The sequence below is a fragment of the Rhinatrema bivittatum genome, chromosome 19 (genome assembly GCF_901001135.1).
Source record: "Rhinatrema bivittatum chromosome 19, aRhiBiv1.1, whole genome shotgun sequence".
In the NCBI taxonomy this organism is placed as follows: Eukaryota; Metazoa; Chordata; class Amphibia; order Gymnophiona; family Rhinatrematidae; genus Rhinatrema; species Rhinatrema bivittatum.
Genome location: NC_042633.1, coordinates 26432331 through 26459607, shown reverse-complemented (window position 1 = coordinate 26459607; position 27277 = coordinate 26432331). Strand labels below are relative to the sequence as shown.

The window sequence follows — 27277 nt, the reverse complement described above, 5'->3', positions numbered from 1 at the left end:
CACAGAATCTCGGTCTCTTGTGGATTACATCGGAGTTTGTTCAGGGGCACCGGGAAAGGCAGGGATTTGGTTTATCAGGGCTGCCTCTCTCTCTCTCCCAGGGGCCAGGGCCAGCTGGACGTCGTCAGCATGCCTCTGAAACTGGAGCCCTTCAGACCTAATCAAGTCGGCGAACGGTTTCCTAAAAAGATTAAAAACAGCAGGTGAGGGGCTAGTGCCCTGAAGTACAGCACAAGGAATAATCTCTGAAGAAGACAGGCGACGCACTGGGAGAAAAATGGCATGGACCACTTTAAAGCCGTGTCCTGGGCAGGATTCCGTGGTCAAGATCAATGGTGTCAAGGCAGCAGCAGGACACGAACTAACTAAATCCGTGCCTTCTTCCATGCGAGACACTGAGGCCGGAAACTGGGCTGACACCCATCCAGAATGTCGTGCCCACTCGGAAAGCGCTGGTGACTACGGGCCACCTGCAGGTCCGGACCAGGCTCCTTTTAAACGTGAGCAGAGGATTGCAACCTTCTCGCTGGCTGAATGCGATCATTAATTCCTCTAACGCCAATAAACCGACTCTGGCGTTCTTACCCAGGGTATTTAGGCGCTCGTCTTCTGCTTTGCATCCGCCTCCCTTCTACCCCCAGTCCTGACCTCATTCACTGAGAATACTGTTCGTGGCCCGCCAAGTGTTTGCTTTTCTCGGCCGTGAGCAGGATGGGCGCCGCTCGCAGCTCGCCAAGTCTCTCTACTCTGCCGCCACTCGCGGCTCCTCATGGCTGCTCTTCATTGCCTCCTAATGGTGGCGCCCTAGGCAACCGCCTAGTTGCGCCATGGGACGCACTGGCCCTGTTCTTGGTCAGTGCGTCCCTGTCTTGGCCAGGACGCACTGGTCCTGTTCTTACCTAACATCAGAGGGACATGGACCGAGTAAACGGGTTGTGGGTTTGGACTCTGAGCTGATACCCGAACAGGGATGAACTCTTTCCCTATTTCATTGGCCTCATTCGCCAGATCTTGACAAAACTTCAAAACTTTAGTGCAAAAATGTGAAGTGATGGGATCAGAGTTTAAAGAGCCCGAATTCTCAGTTCCTTGAGAGATCAATTATTTCATGAGAGCCAGGAAATTCAGGGAATGCGCTATCTGTGTATAAAATGTCTTTTTAGCAGAATTAATTTCCTTGTTGTACTGATTAAGCTGTGCACGGTTTATCTGCTGGAGAAGTCACACAGGGAAGCCCCATATATTAAGTGACTCCACACAAGAAAAGAAAATACAATACAAACCTCACAAAGAAAGGCTTAGAGTAGACCATTTAGGGAAAGGTTCCAATGTTTGACAAGACATCGGTGGAGCGGCCGATGCTATCAGGAGGTCCGACAAGGATCCCTGGCATCACTCATACTCTGTATACCTTAAGTCCCTGGGGGAAGTCCTCAGGAACTTGGGCTTGAGGGTATACGTGTATGCAGATGACGTCCAGATTTGCTGGCCTGGGTGGATTCTTGGGAGAATCTGTTACCAGAGCTGAGGGATGTCGAATCCCTGTGTACAACTAAATACAGATAAAATAGAAATGTTGTGGGTTGATGCTGTACTTTGGCCAGAGAATCATGCAAATATCCCTTTATTACAGTTATCACCGGCTGTAAAATGCCTGGGCTTTGTTTTGGAAGCCCAGGAGAAACCTGTGACAGAAATGTCCTTGAGTCGATTGTGTTTGCCGAAGCAGGTTCGCCCACACCTTCACCCGGTTATGCAGTCTACAGTTCTGTCTCACTTGGATTGTGCTAATGTGTTTTCTGTGGCTCTTCCAAAGATAACGCTATGCCAGGCTTCTGCCAGGTGGATAAAGCTACCTGGAGCTCCCTACGTAACATTGATTACTCATTTAAAATGCTTGCCTTTCTGTTTTAGGCCTCAAATATCTTAAGATAAGCAGAACCCCTACTAGGGGTACTGCTCTGCAGCCAGTAATGTTATCAGCGAATCTATGAGTGAAACAAAGGCTTTTATAGAGGTGGCCCAGTCCTGTCGGAAGATGCTACCAATGGCGATTAGCATCGTGTCTTAAGTATCTACCGCTTACAAAAGGCTGTGAAATCGATGGTTTTCAGCTCTTTAGAAGCAGTGCCGGTGGAAGGGTGTCCAGCCGCCCTAGGCCGTAAAAACGTCACGTGATCTCTCTCGCTCTCTCTCATCACACACAACAAATGGCCCCAGCTCCTTCAAGAAATAGCAACCCCCCAAAAAACCAGGAAAATGCCAGCTCCATGCCTTGCCCGCGCCGCTTCTCCTCTCGTCTGTCCTTTCAAAACTGCCGCCCCGCCCATCTCCGGCGCCCTAGGCCACGGCCTGCCCCGCCTAATACTTCTGCCGGCCCTGTTTAGAGGGACTATAAGTAGGGAGGGGTTTACGAATATGAAATGAACTTATGCATTCTATAACGAACTTTATGTCGATGTCATTAAGAGCCGAGTGGGGGTTCCCCAGGATCGCTATTGCAAATAGGAGACACTGTGGGTAAGGGGCTGGGTCTAGAACGTGTAAAACAGTATGACTTGGGTATTTATATGGGGGGGGGGGGGGATTTCTTTACTATTTTTTGTTTTTGCAAATCTTAGCAAGCAGGTCACTAAAGGTACGTGAAACGGAAAACACAAGCCGGCCCAAAAAAGGATCACTGCAAACTGAAGCCAGAGCTCGCCGAAGTCCATCCGTCTTTAAACCTTTCGGGTGGATCTTAAAAGCCCTCCGCGTGCCGAAGCTGGGAGATAGGCGAGTATCTGGGGCCGGCGCACGCCCCACGGATTTTAAGTGCTTGTGCAAAAGGGGGCGGCGTCTGGGCGTTCTGGGAAGTTACCTTGAAATGTGGGCGTAAAGGGGCCCCCTACCGCGTAACTTTACTTCCACTATGGATGGCTCGTAAGTATTAAAATCAACCTAGGCAAGTCAGCAGGGTTTTAAGGGGGGGGGGGCTAAAAGGGGAGGCTACATAACGGAGGGGGGGGGGGAGTTAGGAAGTCCTATCCGTGACCTGGGAAAGAGGGCTATTGCGCTAGCGTGTATCGTGTTCAAAATCCCAGCCACTTGCGCGGTAGAGCCAGCATTTGCGCCCGCATGCGTGCGTCCGTATACAATTGTGCGCGCCTGTACGTGCGTGCAGCCCATTTTCTAACATGCGTGCGTATACACGCGTGTGTTTATAAAATGGCTGCGTCGGTTTGCGTGAGCGTGCGCGCGTACACCCGTGTGCCCGCGCGGCTGTTTAAAAGTGACTCTCTTTGCGAGTGAGCTTGTAATCGGAGATCCCTGGTAGCTCAAGCAGGAGCGCGTTGCAGCCCCAGATGGTGTTCCCCCCCCCCCCCCTTCAGCCCTGCCAGATCCCAGTGAACGGAACTCGGGGGGGCAAATGGGAGAATTGATCGGGCAGCTGCCTTCTGTAAGAGCCGCAGCGCTGGAAGGTGACGAGCCGGCAGCCCCTCGTGCGGCGCATTACAGTTGTCCGTGGGCTATCACAAAACCTTGAACTCTGGAAGGGGTCGTCGTGATTAAATGTCAGGCCAGCAGTTTAAGGGGTAAATCCGCTCTCAAATAGCACGCCAAGATCCCAAACGGTCTCAGCGCTAACTCCGTGGCACTCCATCCAAACTCAAGAACTTCCCTTTTGCAGGCATTTAACAGCAATTTATTCTGCTTCAACCAATTAGGAGTGGCCTGCAAGAAATCGGAGAGGGAGTCTGTTCCTTCTCCTGAGCCCTGACGTACTCTACATCATCAGCATCGAAATCTGAAGCAAACTCCTTCTCCGGAGGACACTGTAACAAAAACTGGTTTACGGTTAGTGACTATGGACGTGTTCGCTGCCTTTGAAATGTCAGGAGGGTCTTGGAAAAGCGATGTGCGTCTTTTTTTATTGGATTGCTTGTACATTTTTATTATTGCCGTGTGCCACGTTGTGTTCCTAATTGTGGAAGAAGGCGAGTGATGAATGTCATATGGAATTAAAATCTGGGATGGGGAGGGCTTGATGTAGAAGAGGCAGGAGAACAGCTTGGCCGCAGAGGTGGTGGCAGCCAGGGCCCAGAAAGAATTTGGAAGTGCTCGGGACAGCCACACGGCGTGGGGGTTGTAACAGGTAGAAGAAATGACAGAGGGACGTGCTGGCGGCAGTTGTGTGGAGGGTGGTGGTGGGGAAGGGGGGGGGGGGGGTAAGTTCGCCTTTCCAAGGTGGTAGGTAGCTAGAGAGAGAGAGAGAGAGAGAGTCTCAACTATCTGCTGTCATTTGCTAGGCTACGATGTCCCTCCTCTTTCCTTGACCCATTTCAAAAGCTTTCGGGGTGCCAAAGGGAATCCACCCAAGAGGCTATTTCTGGAGGGTACTGGGATTCAGTTATAAATCGGCATCATTCTCGTTGCAGTTAGGGTACCCTACTCATGGGAACTTTGCATGCTCTCGTTGTGCATTCCCACTCTCACTCTGCATGAATGTGCAGCCTCCTGCGCGGCTGCTTTATTCTAATCTGCTTTGCAGTGGAATTTTTTTTTTTAGATTTAATTAAATTACTCACCCTTCCAAAGCGGAGCTCGTGCTGCGTTAAATTCAGGTACTGTAGGTAGTTCCCTGACCCTGAGGGCTTACAGTCGGGGAGAATAACTGGAAAAGAATTGTGCCCAGCGGCTTATCCGCGTTATGTGGCTGCGCGTGGTCTTTTATAGCATGCGTGTCTCGCATACGTGCGTGAGGGAAATGACCAGTTTAGCTAATTAGCCTACCGGCTTGCCCAGGCCTTCTCCAGGTCATCGAGACCCTCCTGGCACTTCGCTCCCCAGTTCACCCAGACCTCCCATCCAGTCGGTGCTGCACAATAAACAGGTTTAACATCACTTCTGATAATTAGCAGGTGTAAAGATACGGGACGATGTCTCTTACAATAGCAGCTTACATGCAGATTAGCCCCGCCCTGGAATGCCTCCAAACGCATACACGTGTGCGGGAAAACGAAACGACGCGTGTGTTATGGAGGATCATAAAATATGGAATGTGTAAGACGCATATATGCAAATTGTTACATGAATTCACCTTTGTGTTTAGGACCTGAGGCAACAGAGGGTGAAGTGACTTTCTCACGGTCCCAAGGTGTTGAAGTGGATTCTTGGGCACTGCGGAGATGGCCACTCCCGCGGGGAGGAGCCCCGTGAGGAACCGCAGTACTAGGCTGGACTCTATACACGCAGACACAGATAGTATTTATTGTACAGCTCGATGGTGCTGCCCGGGGAGCGGGCAGCAGTGAAGGTAGTCCAGGGGTCCTCAGCAGAGGAGACCAGTCTCACACTCGAGTAGGTGATAGGCAGCGCGGCGTAGCAGGGACAGGTCCCGGATGTAAACCCTGAGCACTGAAGCTGAAGGTGAGACAGACTGAAAGGGTTAGTACTCACTGAGTAATAAGCTGTATTGATGAAGATCCTGGCAGGCAGTAGTAGGCACCAGGGTAGGGAGGGCAGGCCCTCGAGGAGCGAGTACCCGGTATCCCAAGATAGGTACCTGAAATAGAGCATAAGGGCCCCTGAGGAGCGGGTACCCAGGTTAGTGAAGAAATACCCCAAAGGGCAGAGAGAGCTTCCTGCGGCAGCTGGGAAGCGGCAGAGCAGCTTAGACCGGAGGCAGTCCAATCCTCGCTAACTCAGTTTGATAGCAAACGAAGAGCAGGCTAAATACCAGGATGTGATGACGTCGCTCGGAGGGGACGCCCCTGAGGCTCCCGCCATGACGTGGATATAGACGTGGGTGATGTGCGCACCCTAGGAGGCCCTCAGGAAAATCATGGCGAACACCATCGCTGTTGCCGATCCGGGGACGCCGGAGAGAGCGGCATGAAGACGCAGCAGCAGCCATCTCCCAAGGCTTGAGGAGAGAGAAGGAAGAAAGGTGAGGCACAGAGGTCGAAGCCATCTGAGACAACCGGATGCAACACAAGGAACAGCAGCGGGATTAGAACTCTGGCTTTCAGCCTACAGCTATAACCACTAGGCTGCTCCTCCATGCCAATTAGTTGGACTTGCCCCCAGCAGGGGCTGCACTGGTTCAGAACGCAGCAGCAGTACATTCGGACTTAAGAACCAAGAAGTGAGACCATAAGGTTTCAGTTTCCATTTCCCCTGCAAATAAATCATGAACTAAGACCCCTTTACTCGAACGCACTGTAGCACTCAGGATAAGAAACCAGGCCATCTTTTCTGCCCCCCCCCCCCCAGCTATTGCAAAATCCCAGCTGCCCCGTGAAATTCTAGACCTGATCAGAGCCACCTCCAGCAATTCTGTGCTGCAGAGACATGAGAGCTGATGTGTCACGACACATCCCTCCGTGAGCGCCGTGTGGCTCGGGAAGAGAGAGGCGCCAGTTGGCTTTTTCTAAACGCCTGCATGTAAATACTAGGAGACGTTAGGTATGCCTTACTTTTAAAACAACCTCGAGACACGACATCAAATGCAAACCAGATTGGTCACTATATACAGGCTATACCTGCGGAATCTAAGAACCCTTCTGTGTTTCAAGCCCTGGATCAAGTGTTTCGCTTTTGAGCAAGCCAAGGCTCCGTCCCTGTCTGTCTATTATAAATATGTGCGTCAGCGATCAGAGGTGGACATGTGCTCGATTCTAGAGTCCTGCTGGAACAGAGATGGAGACTTTGTTGTTACTCAGTCTATTTTAAAGGTGTGCTTTCGGCCGCATAGCCAGGATCTTGATCAATATGTGTTATCGAGAATTGCAATTTAAAATCTTGAGTCGAGCATCTGTATCGCCTCAAGTGGCACTTCAATTGACCATAGCTTCAACAGCGGGATGTGCTCGCTGCGCCCACGCCACGGGTACTTTGTCCCATGTTTTTTCTGGACGTGCGCTCCTGTACAGAGATTTTGGTGCCGCATGGCAGATTACATGGCCGATCTTCTGGATGTAGTTTTCCCAGTCACCCCTTTATGGTTGCTGTTTGGGTGTATCTCCCCGATTAGGATCAGAGATCCTGACTCGCGCATGCTTTTACGCAAAGCTTGTCTAGTGGGGAAAAAGGTGATTCTATCTGTTTGGAGGTCTCCAGATGCGCCGTCCTTCTGGGCCTGGAGAAACCATTTCCATTTCCATTTCCCAGAGTGGTTTCCGGAAGAGGAATACAAAAGGGTCCGGTTTGCCGCCATTTGTTAAAGTTTGCGGGTTGAAATTCAGCTCGCGTCCAGAAAAGGATATGCACGTATTACACCGCGTCAATTGATGATTCTTCTCGTTGAATTGGATTCTATTCTCCAGCGTTTCCCCTGAAGCAGGACTTCGGTCCGAAACATGGCCATGTCGGGACGTTTGGGACCTATTCATCGTGGATAAGTATCAATATCATTGTTTGGAATGACTAGTTGGGAGTTTCCCCATGAATTTTTGTCGGGACTGTTTTTATAGATATATTTGAAAAAGCAAAAAAATGAGATTGAAAATTAAAGTAATGAGACCTCTTATGAGAAATGAGATGGATTGATTTATACCTCCTCGCGAATAGGTCTAACAAAAATTTACCGGTAATAAGGTGCTGTTTAATATATACCAGTACATTGGTTTGGATTTGTTGTTGTTTACAGAGTTGTGTACTGGAATACACGGGTGGTGTGAGTGGGTGTTTGTGTGATTGAAACCATTTCCATGCCATGATGAATCTGGAATGCCTGGCATCCTGGGTATCCCCATGCCGAAGGTGGGGGTTTCTTGCTGTTTAGCAAACCTACCTTCAGTCACTCCCGCATCGTGCTCGTAGCCTTATAGTGAATGATGAAGCGAAAAATTCTTTAGTGTGTGATGTAATTTAGGTGGAATACTATGTAGTGGAAGATTGCTGCTCACCTGTCTAGTCTTCGTAGGATGGGGAAACAGGGGTGGGTGGGTGGGGAGAGGATTCTCAGTGGTTGTAATAAGTCTGCGTTAAAGATCTGAGGAGGGATCAGGATCCCGCCTTCCTCAGTGTTGTATTAATTGATGTTGTAAAACCGTAATAAAAAAACATTTAAACATAATCCTGCTGAGGCAAGGCTGCAGGAACCCCGGCAAAGAACTGAATCGCCGGGAACGGCTGCCGAGCCCGAGGCTCCTGCTCGACCTGCCTTCATCCGTTGGAGACTCTCGGCGTTGCAGGGGAGGTTGCTGGAAGCGCGGTTCTATACCAGTTTGGAGGTGCCTTGGCTGAGCCCTTACAGATCAGTTCTTTGGAGCTGGTAAGACCTAAACAATTTACTTTAAAATCTATATGGGAAGCAAATCAGACGCTAAAACAAAATATTTCCACCCACATTTCACCTCTTGCGTCTACCAACTATAAATTAGATTCTCGTTTGAAATTAGTGGAAATAGAGTCTGAGGAGTGTAACGGACTGTGTGAAACTTTCAAAAGTCAGCTAGAAAGTTCTGCTTTATAGCCAGCTTTGCGATTTAGCAACTTTGCTACATGCAAACAAAATTGAGTCCATGGAAAACCAACTACGTGGACGGAATCTTCATTGTATAAATTTTCCTAAGGATCCATTAGTGCCACCTTAAGGATGTGTGGAAGAGAGATCTTACGGACATTCTTAAAATTCCTGAGCAAGCTTTTCCAGTAACATCAAGGATTGATTATTTGCATCCTTTGAAGAGAAGCTCCTTAGACTCAAATAATATGCAGATTCTTTCACCTATAAAACCTGATAATTTGAATCTTACTGCAATTTTGGAAACATCTGAAGGAAATATGGTTACTCTGGCTACTTTAATCGTTTCCTTTTTGCTAGAATCTGATAGAGTTTGGATTCTTAAGAGGTATTTTCTTCATCGTATGGAATCTTTTCTAAATTTGAAAGTACAGATTTTTCCAGATCTTGCCATACAAACACAGAAGAGAAGACAATTTCTGCTATTGAAACGCCAGGTTCTTCAACTTGGAGCCGTTTTTCCTTCTCAAATTTCCTTGTAAATGCTTGATAAAGTATCGTGGTGATTCCTATGTTTTTTTCCAACCATGTCAACTAACTGCTTTTTTGAGTAATAAACATGGGGTTACCCAAAGCTTATCTCCTCTTGCATAGATGGGAATGTAGATGGTCCAGTAATAAGTCCTTTTATTATATTAAGCTACCCCTTTTATGCTAGTGTTTTCCTCTTCTTTTTTTAATTTATTTTTTTTTTTTTTTTTAATTCTTGGGTGTGAATTTGGATCCCTCTCTTGAGGACTAGAAGTTTAATGTGACTTGATATTTTTCTTCATACCTTAAATTCTCTTGATTAATGTATGTCACATTTACTATTTCCATTCAAGTGGGTTCTTGAATTATTTTTGTAAACTCCTCCATAAAAAAAAAAAAGTCACTTTGAAAATTGATTCCTAAGCAGCTGAGGAGACAGATATTTCTGTATGCTGGAAGACTGTCCAAACCAAGACATTTACAGGCAAACAAGGGTATCCAAGATGACGTACTTATATATCTTCTCTCTGACCCAGACCAGAATCTTTTTTTTTCCATTACTTCCTTCTGCTCTTGGATGGGCAACTTTCTTCTGCATATGGTGGTTTCAGGGGTGCAGGCTCCTAGCAATGGCTTCTTGTTTAGAAATGACTTCTCAGGTTTGATGTAACACTGCTGGCACAAGACCCGTAGGTCTTGTTCAGAATAAATAAATAAATAATGTTCTTCTCTTCTCATCGGAAGTGGCTTCCTTCTCTTCTGAGCTGGTTGGAGATCTTGAGGAGTATATTGGAAGACAGCCCTAAAACCACCATGGGAGCAATGGAACTGGAAGCAATGTTGGTGTTTTGTGAGTAAGTCGATTGATGGCAACTAACCTGGAGAAAGCGATCATAGTACGGAGAAGAAAGGTGCTAAGGTATTGACAGCTAATGCAGATCAGCATGAGTCTGGGCCTTCAGCTGCAAGCATTTCCTCTAGACTTGTTATTATAACTGGTAGAGAAAGAAGCTTCATAGGTGAAAAAACCCCCATATGGTTTGCTATGAACCAGCAGAGAGTGTTGACTGCTGGTGGAGGGCCTTAAGGCCTTTGGAATAGAGGCTCAACATTTAAACTCTTATACAGAGATACAGGCGGCAAAGTCGAACCCGAAGGAAGACAACTTGCTATCTGTTGAGAGATTTGCCTGGATACAGACCCTGTATTGTACACTGCGAAAAGATACTGTGTGGTACTCTTTGTGACCCTTGCTAATAATCCAAAATTCCACTGCCTGTTTATTAACAGGCACACACATCCGAGATCATATTATCCCTATTCTGAAAGAGCTACATTGGCAAATCAAGTATAAAATGACAGTTAATATTAAGAACATTCATCACCATGTATCCTCTCTGGATCACTTGAACCCTCTGTATACATACTCCTGCCTGTATCCTCCGTTCGTCCAGTCAACAACTATTAGATATTCCACTCCGAGGGTTGCTAGATTAACCTCAACTTGTGAATGCGCCTTTTCTATCTTTGGGCCTACCCTATGGAACTCTCTTCCCTTATCTCTCCAGCTCACTCAAAACTCCAAACTTATTCAGAAAAATTTTGACAACCCACTTATTTACTGAGGCTGTCCAGTAAACCATTTGGTACCTTTGTTTTTGTTTGTCTTCTCCTGCATTTTATTTTCATTTATCTTATTTTTTAAAATCATATGTTCCAATTGTACCCTGCCCCAAACTTGTTTGGCAGGGTGGTTAAGGAATGTCATTTAAATAAATAAAGATATGTCTCTGGCAAAATGTTGAAACTTGGGAAAACAGAGCATTCAATTCTAAGTTTATAATTGTGTTGTGTGTTCTGGGAAAATACACAGAACTTGAATTAATTTTGTGTGCTAGTTTAAAGGTTAGCATTTAATACAAAATTTAGAATTATGAGCTTGGAAAAGAGATGACTGAGAGAAGAAGACATGATAGAAGTTTATAAAATCATGAGTAGGGTGGAACGGATAAAAGACGGTCATTTACCCTTTCAAATAATAATAAAACAAGGGGGCCAGTCCATGAGACTAGCAACCAGCAGGTTTAAAACAAATCATAGAAAGTACTTTTTCACGCAGCGTACTATCAAGCAGTGGAATCTGTTGCCAGAGGTAGAGGTTAAGGTGTGTAGCACAGCGAGGTTTAAAAGAGGCTTGGATGAGTTCCTGGAGGAAAAGTCCATAACTCGTTATTTGCCAGGTAGACTAAAGAAAGCCATTGTTATCCCTTGAAGCAAGTAAGAGGAATTAGATCTACTTGATGGGATCTGCCAGGTACGTGTGACCCGGACTGGCCACTGTCAGAGACAGGATGCTGGGCTCGATGGACCTTGGTCTGTCCCAGCATGCCATTTCTTATGTTCTTGTGAAGAACAAGAGCTGTGGGCTGACGAATTTTTGTAAACTGGACTCTGTATTTCTCATGATCTTGTCCATTGCTGTTTGGTCAAAGCATTAACATTGCCTGTGTCCTCTCTGCCACCCCCTGGCTCTGGCATTTTACAAGCCAATCAAAGCCACCAGCTGAAGGGGAGAGGGATTTAGTAAGCTATGTCTTCTGAAATTAAGTTTGGAAATACAATGTCTGCTTTGTCTGAAAACGTTCTATCTCCACGAGAAACCTACTTTAATTGCTGAATGTCTGTTTTCTATGGCTAGGAAGTTCATCCTTAGAAACTATTTTCAACAGAGAGAAATAGTTTTGTCTTTAGAAATGTTCTTTATTTCTGGATGTCTCTAGGCCCATTCAGGGCTGGAAAGGGGATTTCTAGCCCTTCAGGCAGAGGGTTTTGAAGCTTGGAATCCTTTTTTTTTTTTTTTTTTTTTTTAATTAAATAGACCAGTTGGTAGAATTTGTGAAGTCCACTTAAGAGAGTTTGTCTGATTTGGGGGCTGCTTCTGTTTTGAAATAATTTGTTTTCTTTTTTAATGTATGCAGATTTCTAATTTTGTGCACTTTCCCCCCCTCTCTCTTTTCTCCTCACTGTTTTAATTTTTGGGAAATATTCTCTCCTGGGAATCTAATATTTTTAGGGGTCTTAATGACAGGATTGGGTTTAAGTATATTTCTAATTAACACTGCCTGTTTCTGGGAAATGTTCTCTCTCCTATTTACATTTTGTCAAAATGAAGAAACATATTTTTATAAAAATTCAATTGCGCTGTACAGCGATCTCACATGGCATCGTCTTACCCTAGGAGAAACAAGCCACACAAGGGATCAGCCCCTAAGTCTCAAGCTCACCAGATTTCAGCCTCTCCGAAGGACAGGGGTCGTTACTCAAGGGAGGGGTAATAGGATGAAACATTTTCCCAGCACGGACAGACTGGAGTATAACACACAAACCTCAAGGTAACGGTGGAAAGGAGATGGAAGCCTATGATAACGGGGCACTGGCCTGGGAAGGTACAGATTACACAAATGCAGAATGCTACTTTATTGTTGCCCTTGTGGATTGCTGTATAGACCTGCAAGACGGTTGGACCTCAGAGGGCCACTGGACTTCCCTTAACCTAATCAACCTTTGACTTTCTAGCTTACAGCTAGGGCTGACCCTAGAGGGGGGGGGGGTGCGCAGGAGCTGGGGGTGATTCGCAGACCTCCACCAAAGATTACAGTGGAGCCCCCCCCCCCTCTCCAAAATACTGAAGAGCCAAGGGGAAGGGGCACTGCACCCTCGAGCTGCTGCTGAAGTCTCTGTAAAACATCAGGGTGGTGCTACCACAACAGCACAGGGGCCTAGGACAGTCACCCCAATTCTCTCTTCCCCCCCCATATGACGGCTCTCCTTACTCCCCACAGATCAGCAAACGGGGCAGAGATAAACAGATAACCCCAGGGCCGAGTTACTGAGCAAGCCAGTCCCCTCTGTGACAGAAATTTCCTGAGCCAAATGAAAAGGCCCATTACTCCAGAAAGTAAGTAGGAAAGTCCAGCCTCAGTGCCAGTGAGAGGAGGAGGACCGCTTAATGAAGACCAGTGGTCTCCTCATTAGATAAACTCACATTTCTATATAGTCTGCTCCATTCTCTGCAGGGATCCGAGGTCACAGTGACGTGAAACACCGAGCAGTAAGGAGCCCAAGCACCGTGACCCCGGAGGAGTCAGCAACCCACCTGTTTGCTAGCAAAAAGACAGCTCCGGGATGCCCGTCCTTGGCATGGGACCTTTCCCATCCGGGGCACAGACAGAGCATCTCACCTGGAAGCCAAGAGCTCTCCTCCTTCCCATCTCTCCCACTGTACTTTGTCAGCACTGGGTAAGAGTCCAACGCTGGGGCACGGCTTAAACATTCAACCCTCCAGTTCTCGGAGGTAACGGTGCTACCTGCTGAGTCAGATCAACGTGCTCGATGGAGCCATTTCCAAAAGATCATAAATTTCTTCCATTTTTTAATAGGACTAATAAATTAGCTTCAATTACCAATGAAATTAATATAGTCTGGCTTTTTCTCTAAAAATGGATTATGGCATCTTCTTGGCAGGGAGGCAGTGGGACCTGACTAAGCTGTGCTTAAGGGCCTGAACCTGGAGTAGGATCACAGTGGCGTGCTTTGCTTTTGGAGAGCCTCACTCTGCCTGTGCTGAAGTATCTCTTCTCACAGAAAAGGAGAAATGCAGGGTAGGAATAGGCAACTCTGATGCTTGAGTTTCATGATCCAGTGGGATTTTCAGGATAAGCACAATGCATATGCATGAGATGTAATAGCGGCAGTGCTTGCCCTGAAAACCCCACTGGATCACAGCAGTCGAGGACTAGAATTTTCTACCCCCATGCCAGGAGGTGTCCCATTGCAGCTCTTCTATTTTCAGGGGGGGGCGGGGGTTTATATATTCTCCATCCTGCTTCTCGCTGAAGACTTCACACTCATGGTTTCTGACAGGCAGGACCTCAATGTGTGCAGTTCTAGCAGCATTCAGAGGAGGCCTTCCTAGTGACAGTGATCCCTAATGTGTATACTAGCTGATAGGACTCTCAGGATTTGAACTCGCATCCTGCTGGCTCTGAAGCAGGGACTCTGCCACAAAGCTAAAGCAGCAGCTCCCCCGTTAACCTGGCTGCTCACATCCCTCCCCTTATTACTGCAGCCTCTCACCACCTCCATTCCACCAGGTCTAATCAGAACCGCTCTCTGCCATCACCACACACGCTCCTCATGCCGGAAAGGCATCATTCATAGATTGCTGCCTCAGGTTTCCAGCCCTAGGACAGCAGGATTTAACAAATTTGGAAGCAGGTGGAGGTGCGAGTCCCAGAGCAATGTTGTGTGCTTTTGCTACCCTGCAAGTGGCGATAGCAGCGTCTCTGACATCATTTTAACGAGGAAAGAAAGTCTAAGCGATAAATGGAGCAGATCCGAGTTGAAAAGCACACACAAGCAGTTCAGGAGGTCTCATTTGTACAAAAGGTGAGACGCTTAAAGGAAATGGCTTGCAGGTGAACTCCACTGCAGAAGAAAGACTACTATGATCTAGAGTGAAATTTTCAAAACCATAAACATGGCTAAAAAGCGATTCACCCACATAAATCAACAGTCTGCCCTCCCTCCATAAAGCTAAAAGTACACGAGTTTCTCCACAAAAGAAAGTAAGAAAGGTCAGGCTGGGTCACATCAAAGTCCATTGAGTCCACCATCCTTTCTCTGACAGTAGGCAGGAACACAATGTGTACTTCTGGCTGCATTCAGAGGAGACGTTCCCAGGGTTGGTGTCCCACAACGCGTGTAATTCTATTTATTTGTTTGTTTTTTATATACCGACGTTCAAAAAGATATCACATCAGTTTACATAGCAAAATCAATATCGATAACAAATGTAACAAATAAATATAAATTAAATGATAAAAAACAATAAAATAATAAAAAAAAATGGACACATCAATTCTAGTTGCATTCAGAGGAGACGTTCCCAGGGTTGGTGTCCCACAACGCGTGTAATTCTATTTATTTGTTTGTTTTTTATATACCGACGTTCAAAAAGATATCACATCAGTTTACATAGCAAAATCAATATAGATAACAAATGTAACAAATAAATATAAATTAAATGATAAAAAACAATAAAATACTAAAAAAAAATGGACACATCAATTCTAGCTGCATTCACAGGAGACGTTCCCAGGGTTGGTGTCCCACATTGTGTGTACTTCTAGCTGCATTCAGAGGAGACGTTCCCAGGGTTGGTGTCCCACATTGTGTGTACTTCTAGCTGCATTCAGAGGAGGTGTTTTCGAGCGTGTGTTTAGCTAAGGGAAAGAAAAGTAGCTGCCTAGACTGTATTTTCAACTTACCGCACAAACGTTTCCAGCAAATTTCATCCCATACAAAAAGTAGGTGCCAGTGTCCAGGGTTTTTTGTATCTGGGGAAAGTTTGGAAGCAGAAATGCGCACACATTCTCTTTAAAACTTAGGGCAAAGTCTGAGGGCAAAATGTACCCATGAACTTTGTCTCAAACCTAACAATTTGAATATTGCTCTGTTAATCTTCATATTTTGATAAAGGCTATTACTCTTCCACGTTCTCCCTGCCTTCCAAGATATTTCTGCGTAAGCTACTCAAAGCCACTGTAAACAGACAAGGTACCTTCAATATTGAGAAATATTTGGGAGAAAAGATTTCTAGTCAGAAATAATGAAAAAAAAACCCCAAAAGCCACACAAGGAACTTTTATAGGAGCAGCACTCTTAAAATGGTGCCTCAGAGGGTCCTGGGAAAGGGAGACAGAGGGGAAGTGACCAAAAGAGGTTGCAGTAGTGATTTATTTCCTCCTCCTCTTGATTGCTCATCTTCTCCTCCATGTCCCTCCCCCTCCATGTTTACTGGGCTTCAGTCATCATTTGGTTAATGACGGCGTCTATGTGCTGCAACATTCATGGCCAAATACCCGGAGACACCGTGTCGGCTGCAGGAACAAAATCCAAAGGATACTCAGGGCAGCTTATCCCACAGAGATGGACTCCGGTGCAGGATTTTATCCTCACCTCGGATTTTTGCAGAGTAGATGTGAACTTGCTGCTTTCACCGAAAGGTAGGCCGCAGAAGAAAAAGCTATCCATTCCCCTCCTCCCCTTCCCCCAAAGACAGAGACTCCCAGTGGTCAATCCTGGAAAACAATTCTTCTGCAGCCGAAACCCTCCTGTCTGCTCAGTATCTCCACACCACAAAGTGGGCCCTGCACACGCTCCCTCGCCCACCACGGTGGCGGCTCCCAGAGACGTGGAGCAGGTCTGGTGCGACTGGGAACAGGGTTGCCTAGCAACAGCAATGCTACTTATGTAGATGGGGGGGGGGGGGGGGTTTGAGGTATTATTTAGTGCTTTCGCAGGCACCTTCTGAAGACAATCCCAGCTCGGGCAGGAATTGCAGCTTCCCAGAGAGGGGCAACCAGGGATGATAACCTCTAGTTATTATGCTGTCACTTTCAACGAGCTATTCATGGACCGGTTTGATTAATGACCAAGCCACCTGATCGTCATCCTTGTAAAAGCCCGTGCACCCACCTACCCACAAGCAGTAGGGCAAATTCATACCCCCCCTCATCCCCTACCAAAAGACCATCGGGTAAAATGGTTTTAGTTTCACATATTTAAATGATTTTCGGCTGTTATTGGTGGCACTCACTACCAAATCGAAATACATAAATTCACAAATTCAAACTTTAATATCTGCTATTGAAGCCAGTCAGAAGGCCTCGGGGCATCCCCACTGTTCCCAGATGTTTCCTAACTGTCTCTGAGCTAAAACACACAAAAAAACCCTCCGATTTTAATCGAGTCCGCTACTTAAGAAGTTCTGTGGTACCGACTGTGCTTCTTGGCAGTGTGCTAAGTTGATAAACAATCTCAGTTCTCTTCCTCCCACGCTCCCTAAACTTCCTGGCTGTCACAGCCAGGCAGGCTGGATACTGGTATTCCCCCCCCCCCCCCCCCCCCAGCAGAAGCGGTACAGGACTGTCCAGGAGCGCAGGGCAGGGTCTTCTGCCTGTCCAGCCACCTCCTCCCTTGGGTTGGGCCCACAGGGTCTGGCGACCAGCAGGACTACTTCGGTACAGTGTATGGCGAGCTGGGGTCAGGCCTGGCAGCGGTCAGGCAAGGTCGGATTCTAGGCTGAGATCGGGGCTGGCAGAGATGTAATAGAGGCAATGTACAAAGACGGTCATCGATAAAGAGCAGTCCGAGGAAGGCAAGGCAAACGCAGGACAGGGGAACAAGGCTGGACGCAGAGGCAAAGATGGGCAGGGCAGGAGCACAGAGAGACAAGGGTTGGAGCCGCGTAAAACACACAGCCAGGAATTACGTAAAACATGGGCTAAATTGTAAGAGGGGGTGCAAGGCAGAGTCTAGGCAGGCTAGAAAGGCCACTGGGAGACCTAGCCAACGCACAGGAGAAGTACTGGGAGGCTATTAGAACAGGAGCCCCACAGGAAACCAACCAAACAGACAAGCAAGGAAGACAGGAATAAACAGAACATTACAAGAAGGCATCAACAGGCCACACTGGGAACAAGGCAAGGCAAGAGAAGAAGACTTCTAAGGTTACATGGAAATAAGGCAAGGCAAGAAGGCTGCAAAGGCCACACAGAAGCAAGGCAAGGCAAAGCATGATTGACCAAAGCGCAGGGTACCAAAGTGACTTAATGTCGAGGCCCCAAGAAAACTGTGAGGGAATCTTTTATATAGGGCAGGTCTTACTGTAACATGTAGTCTTCAAGGTGGTGGCTAGAGCAGGGCAGAGCGTGGCCCACTGAGAGCCCCTGCTGGCTAACAGCCAAATTCATGACACTGACTCAATTACTGGAACATCACAGCAGTTTTAAGGAATTGTGGGCGTGCTTGGGGCAGGCCTGGAGAGCAGTAGTGGGGAAAAGAGTTTAGAGCTCAGATGAAAGAGAAGATGGCGGTGGAGCAGGGTTCCGGAAGAGTCTCCAGTGGGCAGAGTGGATTGCCAGTTTGGTCTGTCTGCTGTCGTCTTGTACGTTGCTATGCTGTTTTGTAAGTGTTCTTACGGACCTAAGATGTATACACATGGCCTTACCGGCTTTGCGACATAGAACACGACAACAGATAAATGACCCTTCAGGTCTGCCCACCCACCCGCTGCAGCTGTTTGAAAATGTATGTTACACCTGAAAACTGGAACACCAGAAGACTTTTTTTTTTTTTTTTTGTGCTTGTGAAATTGGCACATTTTTTGGGCTTTTGCAAATCTTCCTTGCGTGCATAATGTAGTGAATGTTGGCCAAAAAAAGACTAAAGTGGCCCATCCAGTCTGCCCAGTTGCAATTCTTCCACTTTGGGTAGATGAGAAAATGAAATCTCCCTCTTTAACCCAGCACTAGCTCCCCACTCCGGCATGCCCAGAATGTGCTACACTACTGCCCTCCACCGCCTGGCCATGGCAGGCCTCATCATCTTCCTGTATGCTTCCAACACCCAGGACCCCTTCCACGGCTCATTACCAAGTTATCTAATAATCCACACAAAAAACTAGCAAAGTCGCTGCCCAAACCCTCCAGCCTCCCTGTGCTCACTGAACAAACCATGGCCACTCGGTGCAGATTAGCCCGGAGCCCTCTTGGAAGACCCATGCACGCTCTGAATATTGTGTGTTAGTTATGGTTTGCTTTATGCTCTTTCTCATGCATTACGTACACAGCTCTAATCAGACTGAATAATCTATAAACGAGGTTTGTAAATGAATAAGTGATATGAAATAGCCATCACTCTTTGCAGGTTACTCCAGTGGCTGCTTGGAAGGCTGAGGCAGTCATACCAGTGCGCTTAGGGTCATGAATGCTGCTCTAGACCGTTGACCCCCTTGGCTACCCCCATGGCTTGTGATGCCACGAGACTGGGATTCTGCTATCCCTTCGCTGTTTTTCCAAGTAAGGATACCATTTTACCTGCCACCACCTCTTCCATTCACTCACCACCCTTTTCTGTGGAAAAATATTTCCTGATATTTTCCTTGAGGCTTGTAGCATTACCTCTCGTTCTACAGCTTTCTTTCCATTCAGCCTTGTTAATTTTCCAAAGTCTTTCATCTAGCAGCTAAGTCCGTACTTAACTGGCTAGACGATTTTGCAATTTAACCTCTAGCTGCATCTGGGAGTTATAAATTGTCTGTAAAGACAGTACAAGAGAAAGTCTTAAGGCCCTATCCGTAATAAACCCTGGCCAGTTTCAACTCCCCCCCCCCCCCCCCCCCCAGTGGAAGTACTAATAAAATAAGTTGATAGCATCATTTAACCAGTCCTCTAATATGGAAGTTGGGTCTGGGGTCTACCATTCATCCCAAACTGCAGAGAATGGGACCGACCCTGAATAGAAAATCTGCACCCTCTGTTCTGCAAGAAACATTTCCACATCCACACGAACTCCCTTCCAAGGGAGAGGATCCCCTGCCCCACACTCTCTGCTCCTGGGGAAGATTTTCCTTGCCCCCCCCCCCCCCCCCCCAGTGTCCCAGAGAAGAGAGGCACAAAATCCTGCACATGCTACACCATAGACATTTCGACAACATCTGAATAGTCCAGGGGTGCCCCCACTAAATCCCGCAGAGCTCGGTTTCCCAGCCTGCCGTGCCCGTCCTTCCAGCAGCCTGATCTGGTCTGCAGAAGACGTTTGAGTGGCGGTGGCAGGAAGGGGGTTAAAGTTGCATTTCTAGCTGCCCTTTGGCAGAGACTTTTTGATGCAGGAAGCTTGAATTTTTTGATGCTTGGCAAGATACATAATGTTAACACTCTAGGCCATCTCAGCTTTTTATTTGCTTGTTTTTAGTCATTTTATGTCAAGGCTTTGAAATCCGCCATCATAAAGATAGTGGTGTGATTGTTCCTGCTCTTGTCTGAATGTTTTATAATCTCCTTTTATTTTTTTATGATCTGTGATGCTTTTTGTCATAGTTTTAGTTTTTATCTATCTATACATAAAAGGCTTGTGTCGGTTGGTCTGTCTGTCACACTGAAAAAAAACATAGAAACAAATGTGAATGTGAGAGACGAAATAAAGTTCATTCATTAATCTGCTACTGATTATCATAGCAACAGGTAACAGCAACCATTGTCATCTATCGCTCGCAATCTTATCCATAGATTTCCTAACACTTTTCACTCCACTAAGCGAAGCAGCTATTCCTCCCACGGCAGCTGCATGTAGCGTTCTCTAGGGTTGGCCAACGGGAGACGTCAACAATGCTGTTGCAGCCAGACAACAAGACTGTCAATGTAGTTTATGGAAAGGCTCTTGAAGTTTCAGCATGCTGCCTGTTAATATTTATTTTTTTTCACTTTTGTTTGATTTTAGCATTTAAAAGAGTCGTGTACCAGACAGCCCGAGTAACGGTGGGTAGTTTTGGCTGGTATTAGCTATATCTTACTCACTGCGTGTCTTCTTGTGGAATCTGCCGTGCACAGGGGCTAGGAGTGGAGCGCAAATCTTTTAAATAAATAGATAAACTAAATAAGGCTGGCGCCGTCTCCCAGTGCCCGCCAGAAACCAAAGAAGACATGCAGCAGCGGCGACAGCACCAGAAAGAGACTGGGAGGGGAGTGCACCAGGCACCCACCCCTCACACCTTACGGGGGGGGCGGATTCCAGGGGATGTGGCAGGTTTTCCAACTTCTGAGGAATCTGGAACGATTATTACTGGCATCTCCCTCCCCGGGAACTCGTGCCCCCTGCATCTGCCTTCCCAGCATTTCAACTCCTCAGAATGGCCAGCCCTCTCGGTGATTAGAAATGTCCTATGTGGCCCTTTCCTTGAAAAAGGCTGGACCCTTCTTGGTCATTATATACTGTCGCTTTAAAAGTTTAAATATTTTTAAAGTATTCTGCAGCTTTTGCTTGTTCCACAAACACTTCAGCCATGTGCGTACAGGGGGATTTCCTTGTTAGTACCTAGGGCCTGTGTCCAACGCTTGCCGCAGACAGAACACAAATCGTTTCATCCAATTAGCGCTGCAAGGCTTTTTATTTACCTGCCAAGCTGACATGCCAGGACTGAACCTGCGCAGTCCAGATGTTGGAAGCAGGTGCAGCTGCCGCTGCTTCTTCCATTTCTTTGTTCCCTCTTTCCCTCTGCTAAATGTGCAATCATTATCCTCTCTCGTAATGTAAAGGTTTTCACGGCGTGCAGCTGTGGTCCGAACCCCCTGGCTGCATGCAGGTGTGAATCTGTGTAGGAACTCGCAGGATTCTTCCTTGTGAGATGAGGGCCGGCCCTCTGAACCATCACTGTATGTACGTGTGAGAGGTTTCAGGCAGGGAGCTGGAGTAAATCCGCAGCATTTCTGAGACCTGGCTTCCTCCCTCGGATGAACCACGTGTGGATCCAGGAGGAGAGGGTTAGAAAGACTCGTTTCAATGTTGAGTGTGTCTCATGGTTAGAAGGAGAATCAATAGGAACTGATCAGGCAGCTGGAGCAGAAGTTAGTAAGGAGCTCGATGGCTGACCTTCGTTTTCAGCATGGTTGTTTTGGGCCATTATATGAAAGGCCCATGGGAGCACAAACCCTAAACTTGGTTATTTTGCAAACATGCTTCCTCTTACCTGCTTTATGCTTCTTCAAACACTGGCTTTGTCCCTTGGACAGCGAGGGCCTGTGCCAAAACCTAATGACCCTATTTAGTTCAACCCAGATAAGCCTCACTACTTCCACTAATCCGTAGCATTTCTATAGTGTTATGAGCAGTGTATTGCACTGTACGGAGGCACAGAAGAGACAGTCCCTGCCCCATGGAGCTTACAGTCTAGACAAGACAAGCAGACAGGACAAACCCAAGTATTTAGGAAATGCATTTATTGCCATGAACATGGTTAAAGTGAAGACAACCAAGATCTGGAAAAGACAGGGTTAAAAACAGGCAAGCAGCTGTAGAAGGTGGCATTGTAGCTGGTTCTTGAATATGGCCAGAGATGGGGGGGGGGGGGGGGCGCAGGAAGACGGTTGCAGGTATAGGACACCATCGGAGCCAGCCTTAGGGAACACGGTGCACGGACAGACAAAAACTGTCACCTCCTTTCCCCCTTACTAAGTAAAATTGCTCAGGTAATTACAGAGAGCAGCTATGTGGGGATTATTACTGCAGCAGAATTGGGTAATCACCATGGGGAGTGATGTAAACTACAGGCTGGTTAGAGTTACTTCGGTAGTGGGAAAACGAATGGAAGAACAGGACTGTGAACTTACCTGCAATCAACTGGGTTGCAGGATGCAGAGCACCCTGGTTTTTAGCAGAGGAAAGTCATGTCAAATGAAGCTGATTGATTTCTTGTTTTGGTTGGGTGACTAGATAATTAGATGAAGGAAGATCACTCAATATGTTTTACATGGATTTCAGCAAAGCTCATGAATAAAATGAAAAGCTTGGGGATTGGGTGCTAAAGTGGTGGAATGGATTTAGAAGTTGGTTGGCTGCCCGATGTCAGCGCGTAGTGGTGAATGGCACGGACTCTGAGGAAGGAACAGTGAAAAGTGGAGTGCCTCGAGGATACAGAGGATTCTGGGGCTGGTTCCAATGTCTTTGTGAGCAGCATTGCAGAAGAACTGGAAGGTAAAGTTTTTTTTTGTCTTTTTGCAGGGAGAGAATGAGAAGCAATGTAAGAAAACCCGAGGAGTGGTGAAAGGTTTGGCAGCTGAGTTCAGTGCCGAGAACTGCAGGGCCATGCATTTGAGGCAGAAATCCATGGGAGCTGTACCTGATGGGGGGAGCAAGAGACTGATGCACACTGGCCAGGAGAGACACCTTGGGGTGATAGTGTCTGACAACCTGACGGGAGCAAAGCAATGAGACAAGTTGGTAGCTAGGGCCAGAGGGGTTCTGGGCTCCACTGGGAGAGACCTAAGCAGCCAGGAAGGCAGGTGGTAATGCTCCTTGGTGAGGCCTCACCTGGAGTACCGCGTTCGGGGCCGGAGACTTCATCTCAAAAAGGATAGAGATATGCGAGCACACTGGTGTGGGGTCTGCACCAAAGCCACGCACTGTCTAGAGGAGAGACAGGGGAGATCGGATGACGATTTGCAAATACCTGAAAGGGAATAAATGATGCACAAAGGTCAAACCTTTTCCGATAGAGAGAAAGTCGTAAAACTAGGGGTCATGATATAAAACTCTAATGGGAGAGACTCAGGAACAGTGTTGGGAAATCTTTCTGCATGGAAGAGGTGCTGAACGGTAAGGGAAGTTAATTCCTAGTGGCTAGACGATGGAAATGGGGTAACTTCTCTTACTCCTCGTATTTACATTTCCTCATAGGAGTACCTACATGGAGGAGCAGTTGCTACTTTTAACAGAAGCCATGGGGGGTAACTTGAATGGAATGGCAGTTACTAGCCTAAATAATATAATTCCTTTCTCGTTTGTTGCACAATTACTACCTTAAGCAACTTGCTGAGCAGACTGGATGGACCATTTCAGACTTCAGCTGCCATCATTTACTATGTCAGTTTGTTACCATATAAAGCAGTGGTCCCCAAACCTGTCCTGGAGGCCACCAGCCAGTCGGGTTTTTGGGATATCCTCAATGAATATGCATGAGAGAATTTGCATGCACTGCCTCCATAACATGCAAATTTTCTCTCATGCATATTCATTGTGGATATCCCAAAAACCCGACTGGCTGGTGGCCCTCCAGGACAGGTTTGGGGACCACTGATTATAAGGTATTATTACTGCAGCAGAATTGGATCATTAATGTGGGGTATTATTACTGGAGCAGGACTGGGTAATTATGGTGGGAAAGATGTGGGGTATTCTTGCTGGAATAATATTAGGTTTATACAGGGAGGAATGATGTAGGGTATTATTACTGGAACAGGTTTGGGTAATTTTCATGGGGAATGATGTGGGGTGATATTATGGCAGCAATATCGGGCAATTACAGTAAGGAGTAATATGGGGTATTAAGACTGGAGCAGTATTGGGTTTATACAGTGGGGATTGATCTGGGCTATTATTCTGGCAGCAGGATTGGTTAATTACAGTGAGGAATGATATGGGTTATTATTGCTGGAGCAGTATTGGGTTTATATATGGGGAGTGATGTGAGATATTATTACTAGAGCAGGATTGGGTCATTTTATTGGGTAGTTATGTGGGGCATTATTACAGCAGCAGTATCTGGTTTATATAGTGAGGTGTGATGTGGGGTATTATTACTAGAGCATGATTGAATAATTACGGTGGGGAATAATATGGAGGAGTATTACTGGAGCAGAACTGGGTAATTTTTATTGGGGCATTATGGCAGCAGTATTGGGTAATTACATTAGGGAGTGATGTGGAATATTATTTCTGTAGCAGGATTGGGTAATTTATACTGGGGATTGATTTAGTTAATTCAGAATTTCTCCAGCTAAGTGAATATTTGGGCACTTATCCAGCTAACATGTAACTGGATAACTTCAGAGCTTTTCAGGGATGACTGTGATATTCAGACTTAGCCAGATCACTTATCTGGCTAAGTCTGGTTACGTCAAAAAGATATTCTAAAGTTAGCCAGGTAAAATTAGCTGGCTAACTTTGAGATAGCCAGCGATATTTAATAGTGCGCCTGCAATACTTCTAAAGATCGTCAGATAAGTTTATCCGACTAATAGGTTCATTCATCCAAATGCATTATGGTGTTAATGCATGCAATAATGGTTACCGCATGGCGCGAAGGCACATTTTTAGAAGGGGCGGGATTAATTAAAATGAGAGGCATGCTATTACATGTGTTTAACTCCAGAAATCAAGGGAGTGGAGTGGGGAGGAGAGAGAGCGCGCGCCTCTGGGGAGGCCTTCACAGTATTCAACTATTTCTATCTCTAGAGGAGGGCCAGCTAATAGCTCAAGGTGAGGTGGTGGTGGTGGTTTAGGAGCCAGGTTTACATGCAGAGTGAGAGGTACGAAGTTCACGGTACACTTCAGTGAAGATTTGATGTCATTTGGCGTGAGGAAAGTCTCACAAAGATGCGATTTCTACACTGTTCTCTTGTTCTAGCTTGATAGTATCCCCTTATAGAGTCCCTTAACAGGCCGATACAGTAAAAGTCGTGGGATTTAGTATTCAAATGAGGGCCTGTGGTAAAAAGAGGCTCTAGGGATGCTCGCGCGACCCTAGCGCCTCTTTCTGGACAGGAGCGGCAGCTGTCAGCGGGTTTGACAGTCGATGCTCAATTTTGCCGGCGGCGGTTCTCAAACCCGTTGACAGCCACGGGTTCGGAAACCAGACTGGCAAAATTGAGAGTCGCTTTTCAAGCCGCGGGCCCAATTTAACAAAATGTTTTTTTTAAATTTTTAATTCTTTTTAACTTTTGGGACCTCCGACTTAATATCGCCATGATATTAAGTCGGAGGGTGCACGGGAAAGCAGTTTTTACTGCTTTTCTGTGCACTTCCCCGGCATCGGCAGAAATTAACGCCTACCTTTGGGGAGGCGCTAATTTCTGAAAGTAAAATGTGCAGCTTGGCTGCACATTTTACTTACTGAATCGCGTGGGAATAACTAATAAGGCCATCAACATGCATTTGCATGTTGCTGGTGCTATTAGTTTCAGGGGGGGGGCGGCGGTTGGGTCGCGTTTTTGACGCGCTATTATCCCTTTCTGAATAAGGAGTAAAGCTAGCATGTCAAACGCGCGGGTTAACAGTGCGCTGCGCCGGAGCGGGTTAACAGTGCACTCCACCGGCCTGTAAGCTAGGCCTTGTGATACACTACCTATGAGAAGCTCGTGGTGCACTAAATCTAAAATTATCATAAACATGCCCCTTTTTCTTACTGTGGCTGTTATCCAGCCATTGTTATCATATTTTGATGACTCTACGCGTAACTTTGCTATTCGCACCGTGACTGAATATAGATCTCTTTCTTTATTGACGTGGTAGAATGCTTCTCTCACGTTACCCTCAGTTCAATCAGCTCGGTTAAATCAAGTGAGAGAGAGAGAGCTCTCGCACTGGCAGGTCCGAAATTAGGGAATATGCTCCCTGCAGAAATCAGAGTGGAGGTCAATGTTAAACAATTTAAAAAAGTATTGAAAACGTGGCTTTTTAAGGAGGTGTATTCCAGCCAGTCTTAAAGTCTGTTTTAAGTATTTGTGCTCTGATTTGGTGTTAGGTATTTTTTAGAGTTTTACATAGCAGTGCATTTTAGGAGAGAAGAGGATGAGCGAGTAAGAGTTTGATGTGTTTTGACTGTTATGAAATGTATTTGTTAGATTAGTAAATCCAAGTTTTTAGAAATGTTTTAGTTTTATTAAGCTGTTTTATTGTTTTGATGTATGTTATTTATTGTTGTAAACTGTTACATGATGGAATCCGAGTGTGGGCATATAAAGCCCACTAAATAAATAAATGTACATCTCCTCGTAGTTGCAGCAAGTTTTTTTTTTCCTGTCTTAGTATTCCATTTTTTACAGATGTCTGAAAGAAACTGCACCTTTTGTTATTGCTGTAGCTGCACTTTCTCATTCACCTACCCTTCCTGTATCTGATTCTAGTAGCTAGAATCAGATCCACCTATTAACAACTTCTCTCACTGCAGGCCTGACATGACAAATAAAACCACCTCCTTAGGGGTTGGCCCTGTGTCTCGGTGGTACTGGGGTGCACTAGGGTGTGGAGGGTCCTGGTTTGGATACTGGCTGGGCCCTTCTGCAGGCCCCTTTGGCTAGAGCTGGTGCTGCTACGGTGACCCTGGGGTGGGGGTTCTGGTCATCATGAAAGGTGACATCTGCTGTCTGGATTTAGGGCTGCAGCGAAGGAGCGCTGGTGCGCAGCCTTCATCCTGAGAACTATTGCTGCTATTAGACTAGGAACAGTGAGTGGGAGGGAGAGTATTCAGAGTGGTGGAAAATCCCCAGCTCCTTGGGAATGGAGGTTCAAAGAGTCAGAATCCTACCATTGGGTCCAGTGGAGCTGGCAGAGAAAGGATAAGCCACAGAGCAAAATAAACACAGGAAAGAAGTAAAATTCCCTCTTTGGTTCTGATTTATAACTGGTCTTGTGTTTAGACGTCTGGTCCTGCTTTAATTAACCCTGCGCTGAAGCCGAGGCCCGCTTACCCTTTATGCTCTCTTGGGGGGGTCACCTAGCTGCAGAATTCTTCTCCGGTTCGGCCCGTCCAGCTGTAACCCTGACCCTTAATTTTCAAATTGCACCGAATCTCTCCTCTCCGGCCCACGGCTCCCCGGCAGGAGGGCTTAGCCTCCCCCCCCCCCCCCCCCCCCCCCCAAAAGGACCAATCAGCGCAGGCAGCAGGAGATGGATAATTAG

General features: G+C 46.6%; 1 protein-coding gene across 2 annotated transcripts in view; it reads left to right on the top strand.

The window, feature by feature from the left end:
• Window positions 1-27277, top strand: part of LRRC4B (leucine rich repeat containing 4B) — a 147868-nt gene that overhangs the window by 100632 nt on the left and 19959 nt on the right. The gene's annotated exons all lie outside the window — the stretch shown is intronic.